Source organism: Microtus pennsylvanicus, chromosome 1, assembly GCF_037038515.1.
Source record: "Microtus pennsylvanicus isolate mMicPen1 chromosome 1, mMicPen1.hap1, whole genome shotgun sequence".
Lineage (NCBI taxonomy): Eukaryota > Metazoa > Chordata > Mammalia > Rodentia > Cricetidae > Microtus > Microtus pennsylvanicus.
The window spans coordinates 122,718,902-122,729,839 of NC_134579.1; positions in this window are offsets into that span (position 1 = coordinate 122,718,902).

Sequence of the window (10,938 nt, forward strand, 5' to 3'; positions counted from 1 at the left end):
GGTGAGGGGCTCCAGCAGCGTATATCCTATATGCTCACCTGCTTGGAGAGTTTTTGGGTTTTGGTTGTTTTTTTATTTTCTGACAGGGTATCATTATGTAGCCCTGGTTAGCCTGGGCTAGCCTCAAACTCAGAGATCTGCCTGCCTCTGCCTTCTGCATCCTGGGACTCAACGCATATGCTCCACACACACTGTTTGTGAGCCTGGAGATGTTGGTGCTAATGTGAAGTGCTGTGTTCACGCTATCGAACACCACACCCAAGGTTGCACATCACATGTGTGTGCTCCTGTGTGTCCACTGATGCACATGCTACCACACCCATCCCCCGGGAACTGTCAGCACAGCTGTGTGCAGCGTCTGCACACACTCAGAGCTGTTGTCATTTATAGAATCTGAACATCACACCATCCCGTGCCTGTGTGTCTATGATGACACTGGTGGGGGGTGGGGGGTGCCACCTACACAGAATGTCTCATTATGTGGATTTGTTTGTTAAACAAAACGCACATATGTGCACACACGTATGCGTGTGTTTATGGAGGGTGTTCCCACCCCGTCTGTCTCCGCAGACACCCCGCACTGCTTCTGCCTGTTGGCGTCTGTCCCCTGCACCCAGGCAGACTCCCCTGCCCCCCCCAGCCTGTTTGCAAAGACACCCGCACAATGGGGCCTCGCGTGTGAATGTGTGTTCGCCTGCCTTTTATTTTGCCCACTGTTCTGTGACAGCAGCGCGCTCCCAGCTACCTCCTCTTCCACAGCGGCGCTCCTTTGGGGATATCAAGGGCAAGCCAGAGAAGGGTTACCTGGAGAAAAGGGTTGCTAGGCAACCAAACACCCACCACCCCGGAGCACCACCAACCCAAAACTCCGTTCCAGGCCTGCAACCAGATTAGCATATTAATGAGGCTGTAATTTCCCCCGAATTGTCTGCGCTGCGCACACTCACCTCACCGCACACTGGCCCAGGAGTTTGCTATGCAAATAAACTGGTTTTTACAGACTGCGACTTAATTAATCCATCAAGTCCGTCCACCTCACAGGAAAGACAGACGAACTACAGATTAATGAACCCGTGTTTGTCTACCCTTCTCCCCACTGCCACAGCAAACCGCCTCTCGCCTTTTTCTCTCCACAACCCATCTTCCTTCCCTTCTGGGATGCCCGCAAACCCATCTGGGGTCCCCCTCTATCTCCCTCCATCCTAGTCTTCCTGCATTCCTGCACCCCCAGTCTCTCTTCTCTGACCCCTGCCTGGAACCCAAAGTCACCACGTCCAGCCTGGCTTCAGGGCTGTCGGAGGAGCACAGCCCTGGAAATGGGACGCTGTCTCTTTAACGTGAGGGAAGCACAGGCTTCATTTTTGACTCGTAGTTTAGCCGCGGCCCTGATATTCAATCAGCTGAATACAGAGTCGGGAAGAAGAGAGAGCGTTCTCCCCGCCTGCGTGTTAATTAGAAACGCCACTCCTGGCTGCCGCCCACGCTAATCAACTTTGTCCACATCTTGATGGAAGACACACACCCAGGAGGGGTCCTGGGGACTCCGGGGAACCAGTAAGCCGCAGCTCGGGATGCAGGAGACCCCTCTGGAGGAGAATGCTTTCAATATTGGTCCGATTCGCCTTCATCTGTGTTTCTGTCTTCCTGGTTCGTCCCTCCCTGAGGGCCGTGTCACCGCCTCCGGGAAGCCTTCTCAGGTTGGCAACGTTATCAATTTAAAGACACTCCCTCTTTAGAACATCTACCCCATTCTCCCCTCAGGAAATAAACAGTCCACCCCTTCTGTTCTCCAGCCTCACAGACAGGAGGGGTGGCTTTTTATTTCCCTCCCAAATTTCCCTGTGCCCAGCTTTACAACCCCATCACACACACACACACACACACACACACACACACACACACACAGAGAGAGAGAGAGAGAGAGAGAGAGAGAGAGAGAGAGAGAGAGAGAGAGAGAGAGAGAGAGAGACTACTGTCTTATTTCCTTCTTGCCAGCCTTCCCTGGAATACCAGAGGGAACCATGGAGAACTAACTCCCTATGGCACACCCAGCCTCTCTCAGATGCTCCTTAGCAATATATGGGGGTCTGTGACTTTAAAGGACAAGCGAGTGTCGAGGCACCTCCAGATGTTCTGCCTCTGTGGCAGGATGAGATACTGGAGTGACTTCCTCCTCGGGTCACACTCTGGTACTTCCATCTTCACTTGATTCTGACCAGATGGCCTGAGGGAGGCTTGGTCAATGCTGGCCTCCTGCTGGAAAGAGTGCCTTGATATAACCCACCCTGAACTCCTTCTGCAGGGCTCACCAGGGATGAGCCATCCCACCTTGGGCTCCCTAGCCCTGTGACCCTCAGACCTCCAGGGGACATTGGCAGACCTTATGTAGTCTTGAGTGACCATGGATGGCACCAGCAGTGACTTTGTCTTCTCTGTTTCCTCAGAGCAGGGAGTGGAACCCAGGATATACTAGGCAAATGCTCTACCACTGAGCTAGCTCCCTAACCCAGCATCTGGGCTGATTTGGGGTTTTGTTTGTTTGCTTGCTTACTTGTTTGAGGGGGTCTTTGTGGGGGGATTGGTTTGGTTTGTTTGTTTGTTGTTTTGTTTTTCAAGACAGGATCTTGAAAAGCTTTTGCACCCCAGTAAGCCTCTCCACTGACCCAATGCAACAATCCAAATCAGACCAAATCTAACCGAATTAGAAGCCCAGGCTTAATGGATAAAATGCTCCCAGATGATTTTTCAGTCCCCCAGAGAGGAGATGGGACGAAGACGGGGAAGCCATGCATTTGTTTTCTGGGGGCAGCTTAAGAACCCCGTGGGAGTGATCTTGAGCATCTCTGGAGGAGGTGTCATCATTTGGAGGGCTTTGTGAGATGCAACACGATTTGGAGAGAGATGGGGGAGGGGGCTTGGAGCTACCACCAGAAAAGATCTCTCTGTGTAACCTTGGCTGTCTGTCCTGGAACCCACTTTGTAGACCAGGCTGGCCCCAAACTCAGAGATCCTCTTGCCTCTGCCCTGAAAGTGCTGGGATTAAAGGTGTGTGCCACCACCACTGGGTGAGGGTGTGTGTTTGTTTGTTTGTTTGTTTGTTTGTTTTTTAACTTTCAAAAATGAAAGATGTTTCAAAAAGATTACTGAATGGTTGGCCTTTGGTCCGTTAACAAAGATCTTTTGTGTGAATGAAAACACATTTGCATTCTAGATTTCCTTCTTGGGTTCACTTGCTTTGTGATCCTAGGCTTGCCCTCTCTGAACTTCCCTATATGCCCAAAATGCCCAAAATGAGATTGACGTCTTTCAGGGTGCATCCGAGTCCCAGTTAGTGGCCAGTCATTACTGTGACTGACAGAACCCCTTCCATGCTCCTCTGGATACATGAAGAGAGCTCTCGTCCACTGGGCCTGGCTTTGGTGTTACGTAATCTGCTCTGTCATGGATCAAGGAGCTCTTAGCTCAACCACAACATAGCCAGACACAGAGGGAGCTGAGTCAGGAGGATGGCAAATTCGAGGCCAGCCTGGGCTACACAGAGAGACTCTGTCTTGAAAAAATAAAACAGACACGTAGAGGGGCATGAACACAGACAGACGCACGCAAAGACAGATGCCATCAAGCACACACATATGAAGACACACAAAGGCCACAGGAGTGCACACATGGGCACACTACAGACATGTGCTTATAGAAGTACAAACACTGCCGCACATACACAGCACTGAGCTGTCTGATCTCGCAGCCAGTCTCCACAAGTCAGTCCTCAGCTCTCAAGAATCCTGCGCCCTGCCCTCTCCCCCGAGACCCTGTCCATTCTCCGCTCACAACACCAGATCTCCAGCCACAGGGCCTTCAGCAGCTACCCCACACCTATCCAGCAAGTCCACACTGTGGGAGCTGTCCCCAAACCCCAGGCTTGTCTCTGTCCTGTCCATGGGGCCCCAGGGATTGATGCACCCACTTTATACAAGACAGGCAGAATCAACCCTTCGTTCCAAGATTCACTTGCGAGCTGGGAGGTGGCTCAGTGAGTGGTCACACGAGTCTGAGGACCAGATCTCAAGCACCCACATAAAAAGTGCCTATAACCCCAGCACTTGAGAGATGGAGACAGAGGATCCCCAGGGCACATGGATGGCTAGACTTGTTGAATTGGCAAGCTTTGGGTTTGGGGAGAGACCCTGACTCTGTAGATAAAGTAGAATAAGATGGAGGAAGACCCCGACGACAGGCCCCTGCCACGCTTTGCAAAAGGCAGACATTTAAAGCAAGGCTTGGTGAGAAAAGGGACTGTATCCACACAGCTTCATCACCCACTGTTTTAATTGCTCTGGTTCATTAGTTATTGCTGCTAAGTTCTTGCCGTGCCTCATTTACAAAGTAAACTTTCCCCTGGCATATGTACATGGATGTGTTGCCCGGCTCTTCCTGGGGAGATGAGAACAAATGTCTGTTCACCCTAAACAGAGCACTAATATCAGTCTAGATGAATGGACTCCACCCAAGCCAGTGAACCAATAACACTACTGCGGTCCCTTACAGGAGCGTAGGGGAGTCAAAGGCAGCCACATTTCCAGAAGCCCAGCCCAGCATTTCTGGGGCTCCCAGCCCCAACTGCAAGCAGCTGCAATCAAGAGTCTCCCCTCCCTGGCTGCTGTCACTGCTTATGGGACCTTGAAGAAGGGCTGGATCTTGTATCTTTGCGGGAGTTTTGTGAGCCTCCCCACTTCCATATGCAGCAGGGTGTGTTGGGAAAAGAACACAACACAGGGGAAGCCTTGCTGCTGAGCCTAGAGCCCAGCACATAGTAGGTTTTCAGCTAGTGTCTACTATTATGTCCAATGGGTCACCCATCCCAGTAGTCTGGTTGGGTCACCTTTAGGATGCCCTGTAGGCACAGTTAGGCATGCCTTGCATACCCACAGTGATGGGGAAGCTCATGCCCGTTATCAACAGAACCCTATTCATCATGGCACTGTGCAGGCCTCTCCATACCTTCCACCAAATGCCCTTTGGAACCTCAGGCCTCCTCCAAACAGACCTAATCCCTGAATCAAAGATGTCAAACCCTTCAACTCTTCTGCCACTCCATCCTGCTCTGGATTGGCTTACAACTGCCTGTCACTCAGCTCTAGGGTATTTGATGCCCTCTTCTGGCCTCCAGGGGCACCTGCAGTCATGTGCATATACCCACACACAGGTGCACATGCACACGATTAAAAATAATGGCTTTTAAAAGGATTTTCACAGATGAAGTCTCATTCCGTGTTGACCAGCTCTTGTTCCCTCTCCAAAGTATTTTGCAGTGATTTGAAATTCCTTTCAGAAGAGTCTTTAAGCAACTCTAGGCAAAGCTGCCTGCAGTAACACCTCCATTCCTGGGACAACACTGGTTCAGCATGTAGGGGCTGCTCCCCAGGGTGGTCTGGCTCCTGGGAAGGAAAGCCTACCTGCATGCACCTTCCTCTAGGTCCATCTGGATGGCCCCTGACCTGATGAGGCCATGTTGACCATGAACTTTAGACCAGCTCCATTGAACATGCACCCAGCTGTTCAATAGACAGGCTAGGAATCATGAGCACGGAAGCCAGCTATGTTGTTGGCAGACATGGGGACCTACTCAAGGCTGGGTGAGTTTTTGCATCTCTGACCACATAGGAGCTGTTCAGGCAGATGTCCACAACATCCCACACTGCAAAATGGCTCTCCCTATGCCCTCTGGAATGGGTCAGCTTTGAAGGTCACAACACCACCTTTCTGTCATTAGGGAATGCTCATGGCTCCCCTCGACAGGTAGACTCTGGAGTGCCAACAGGAGACTCAGAGATCTCCCTGTCTTCTCACCACCACCCAGCCCAGCTTCTAGTGCTTTCCATCAAGTCTTCATGAAATGAGTCTCTACTTCACCAAAATGCCCAGAGAAACAACTGGAGTAAGAGTGTGGTGGGGAGGACAGAAGGGTAGCTGCCGACTTCCTCCACCTCTCTCCAGGGATCCCCACCAGCCGCACCCACTGGAGGGCATAGAGAGAGCCCAGTCCTGCAGTGCTAACCCATAACCAGTGTGAACCTGGAAAGCCAGGCATCCGTGTCGAGTAGAGGACTCCAGGCAGCTTCATCTTGTGACCTGGTGTTTCTGAGCCTTTGAACAGTGTCCACTGTGGTCTCTGCCTTCTAAGTCAACACCAAATCTTCTAGAACAACACAGCCCAAAACTAATCCTAGGCACTAAAGAATGGGTACCACATACCTCCATTTGTGCTAAAGTCAGGAAATGCATCACTGGCATTGTAGAGACAGAGGTAGATCCAGGATTGGAGTGCCGAGGAGGAGAGAGAGCGCAGCTGTCCAAGCAAGCATTGGTGATCTTGTGGGTCAAAACTCATGGAGTCAGGGTTGGTGAGATGGCTCAGTGGTTAAGAGCACTGACTGCTCCTCCAGAGGGCCCGGTTCAATTCCCAGCACCCACATGGTGGCTCACAGCTGTCTGCAACTCCAGTTCCAGGGAATCTGTCATCGTTATACCAATGTGCATGGAATAAAGTTAAATACAGTTTAAAAAAATAAAACCTCATGGAGTCATAACCCTCAGACACACACAATGTATTACACATCCCTGAGCCTCAACAAAGCCAGGCCAAAACTCCAGCTCCCCCAGCACGTCCAGTGCCTCCTAGAAACACCCATCCCCCTGGCTGTCAGCAGCCTGCATTCATTCATTCCCCCTCTCGCTACCCACTGGCACTCACCCATGCACTCATCCATCTCTTGCCTATTGCATTCATTCATTCTTGTTTATCTTCCTTCACTTCATTTATTCCAACTCCATCCATTCTACGCTTGCACTTGATTCCTCCCTTCGTTCATTCCTCGTTTGCAGTCATTCATTCATTCATCCCTTAGCTATATCTGTCCATCCATTCAACCTCTGCTCACATTCATTCCTGGGATAAGAGAGGTGGGGACAACTCCTGCAAACCAGGTAGTGCGGACAGGAGTGCGGACTATGCCCAGAGGTGTCCTAGGTCAGGAGCCAGAGGAGGGGACTCTGTGGGGAGGAAGAGTGAAGGAAACAGGAAAGACTTGCAGCAGAGACAGCGTGCACTCAGCACACATCTGCCTTGGGGGAGGGGAGGAGGGAGGCGGGAGCTGGGGTCAGAGAGGACAAGTTTGGGTGGCAGTAAGCACAGCACTAGGTTCGCCAGGTTGACTCTGGCTTAGGTATGAAGGACAAACAGGAAAGAAAGGATGGAAGCAGAAGCCGGCAAGGGGGTGGCTTTTGCTTGAGCCACGCAATCCAGCTGTGCAAGGCCAGAGTTTGGAAAGACAGTGAGGGGAAGCAGAGCCACAGATTGGGTGTGAGTTTGAGGGGCAGGGTGAGAGCTGGAAGCAGCCAGCAAGAATTTGGTTCGTGGCCAGGTCTGTGAAAGCAGGTGTAAGGATGGGAAGAAGGACTCCATCAGGATCAGCTAGTGTGTTTGAGACCCTGGAATCTGCTGAAGGGCAGTTGGGTAGATGATTGACAGATTGACAATGACCTCCGGTTCTCACAGCCCCCCACCCCACGTTGAGGCCCCTGAGACGAGGACAACGTAGGGTCATCCACAAGGCTCTTTGGAGCTGCTCTGTCCTCGAAGAGCTGGATTCTTGCTGTGGAGCCTTAGAAAGGCAGGTGGGAGTCTCGCAGGGAAAGGCATAGGGGGAGTCCTGTGGGACTGGGGTCAGTTTTCAGAGGCTGGAAAGTTCATCCTGGGATCTCTCCCTCTCTCTCCTGCTGCTGAGTCCAATGCCGAAGCCTTTTCAGGAGCGGCTGGTGTCAGCGGTAGGCTTCTGAAGCTCCAGAAGTTTTAGGTAAAAGTATTTTTACTAAAATAAAATCTTCTCCGTATAGATTTCCAAGGCTTGGTTATGTTGTTGTTGCACGGAATCGAGGATATGACTCAAAGGTTCAGCACTTAGCTAGTACCCACAAGGCCTGAATTCCATCCCTAGGGCGCACGCACGCAAGCACGCATGCGCAGGAGAGAGGAGGGAATCCTGAGGAGAGAGCGTGAGACCAAAGCACACAGCGATCTACAATCAAGGCTGACCTATTTTCTCTCCTAACAGATGTTTGTTGACTGACCCACTGCTGAGTTCTTTCTCTGAGTTTGCCCAGTTCCAAAGAGCGTTTACGTGTCCCCTGGCTCAGGTCTCGACCGTACCTCGGGCAGGCATCTCTCAGGCATTCTCCAAGAAGATCTGGTCAATGTAAGCGCACTGAAGAAAATTCCCAACTCACAGATGGAGGAGAACAGAGAACATCATTCACTCTCCCAAGGCCACACAGTAAACCTAGAAGCAGAAATCAGGTCTCTAATGTGGGCATCTTCCTTTACCATATTCTCCAGCCTTCTCCACCTGCCTCTGAGGACAAATATAGTCTCTAATTAGAAAACCCAGGCAATGCAGAGGAGGGTGAAGGGACTTGCCCACAGTCTCAGAGGGAGGAAGTTGCGGTCCTGTGCCTTTTCACTGATGCACAATTTTCTCCATTCCCCCACAGGCAGCTGCCCCTAGCCACCAAGGGCAACCCCCCCCCCCCCTTCTCTCCAGCAAGCAGCTCCTCTTTTCCTGGCTCCTTGTTTAATCTCCCTCCACCAAACCCCCAGGGCAGGAATAGGGTCTGATTGGTCCTTCCCCTGTGCCTCCCCAAGTGCTTTGGGACTCAATATCTGCAGATCCGTTTGAATTTTTGGCGAAGCTGGGAAGAAAGCTTCGAAGTGGGGGAGATGGAGGGGATGGCCGAGTAACCAGAGCCCACAGGAAAGCCCCCATCAAGAAACTGGTCCTCCTGTCAGGAGAGGAACATCCAACCTTCCCAGAGTCCCTCCAGAGCAGAGGACCAGTTCAAACCAGCCACGTGGGTCTAAGGCTGAGGGTTAAGTGTCTTCACGGTCCAGACTCAAGCCCAGACAGGCGAAGTGAGTTCCTTCAGACCACACAGCAAGGGACCAACAGAGTTAGGCAGCCTGAGGTCATCAGAACCATTTCATCAAGAGATTTCAGCAAGTTACTGTGGGAAAGGGCAGGACACCATCTTTTTTAGTAATTGTTATTTAAATTGTACAGGTTCATAAGATTTACTGTGAACTGGGCGGTGGTGGCGCACACCTTTAATCCTAGCACTTAGGAGACAAAGGCAGGCAGATCTCTGTGAGTTCAAGGCCAGCCTGGTCTGCAGAGTGAGTTCTAGGACAGGATCCAAATCTACACTGAGAAACCCTGTCTCGGAAGAAAGAAAAAAAGAAAGAAAGGAAGGAAGGAAGGAAGGAAGGAAGGAAGGAAGGAAGGAAGGAAAAAAGAACAAAAGAAAGAAAGGAAGGAAGAAAAAAAGAAAAAAGAAAAGAAAGTCAACATGATAAATCAGTTCTAGACACTATATAATGAGAAAAATCAGGGCAGATAACATTTGTGTATCTTTAGTTTCTTCAGTTTTACCATTAATGGTCTGTGCATGTAGAAGGAGCTGAGGGCTGCTTTCCTGCCACCTGGCTCCGGGCCGCCTGGCTAGCTTATGCCCCGAAATAACAACACACAAATTGTATTCTTTTAAACACTGCCTGGCCCATTAGTTTCAGCCTCTTAACCCATTTCTAATAATATGTGTAGCACCACGAGGTGCGCTTACCGGAAAGATTCTAGCCTACGTCCATCCTGGGTCGGAGCTTCATCGCATCTGCCCCTAAGAGGAGCTGCATGGTGTCCCTCTCACTTCCTCTTCCTCCCAGCATTCTGTTCTGTTTACTCCACCCACCCAAGGGCAAGCCTATCAAATGGGCCAAGGCAGTTTCTTTATTAACCAATGACCTTCCTCCATCATGTGCACGCCTGTGCATACACACACACCTGTAAAGGTCAGAGGACAAGTCTCAGAGATCCGGTTTCTCCTCCATTTTTGTGGGTCGTGGGGATTGAACTTGGGTTATCACTTTTGGTGGCAAGCACCTTCACAAGCTGAGCTATCTCCCAGGCTCTTTTTTTAAAAAAAGTTTTATCTATCTAAATATTTATTTGTTTATTCATTTATTTATTTTGTACATTGGGGTTTTGCCTGCCTGTATCTCTGTATGAGAGTCTCAGCTGCCCTGGAACTGGAGTTACAGACAGTTGTGAGCTACTATGTAGGTGCTGGGAATTGGACCCTGGCCCTTTGGAAGAGCAGCCAGTGCTCTTAGCCACTGAGCCATCTCTCCAAACCCCCATTTCTTTTCTTTTTAACCCAGCAACTTTGGAGATTAGGAGCCTAGCCCTGGTGAGGCTGTCTTTAGACAACATCTTGGGTCTCTTCCTGAACATATTGATGATTAGCATGCAGTCCTCAGCCTGACCAGGAGCCTGGAGAACCTATCAGCTGAGGAGGCTCAGGGCTGGCCAGAGATGGAAGGTCTTCCAGTCCAGTCCTTGGGGACTTTAGAAGAGTACACAGCAGATGAACTATTCTGGAGGTTGTAGGAAAGAGGTCCCCTCAAAATAAGAACTAGGGTGCATGGGACCCCTGTGGGATCTTAAGGGATCCTGGTGTTTCCTAGTGACTCGGCTTGTTCCTTTAGGGGTCAAAGAAGGCGCTTCCATCCTTAAAGGAGGCTCCACCCTCTATGCTGCAATACACCATGGCAACCATGGTACGTACTTCTCTCTCTCTCTCTCTCTCTCTCTCTCTCTCTCTCTCTCTCTCTCTCTCCTTTTAAGATTTGTTCATAATTTTTTTTAATGTGAGTGAGTTTTTGCAGTTATGAGCCACTACGTGTGTGCTGGGAACTGAACCTGGGTCTGTAAGAGTAAGTGCTCTTAGTCGCTGGGCCATCTCTCCAACCATCCCCCTCTCTATGCTGGGCATGGAGGCCTGAGAAATGGCTCAGTGGTTAACAGAATTCGTTTCTCTTGCAGAGGACCC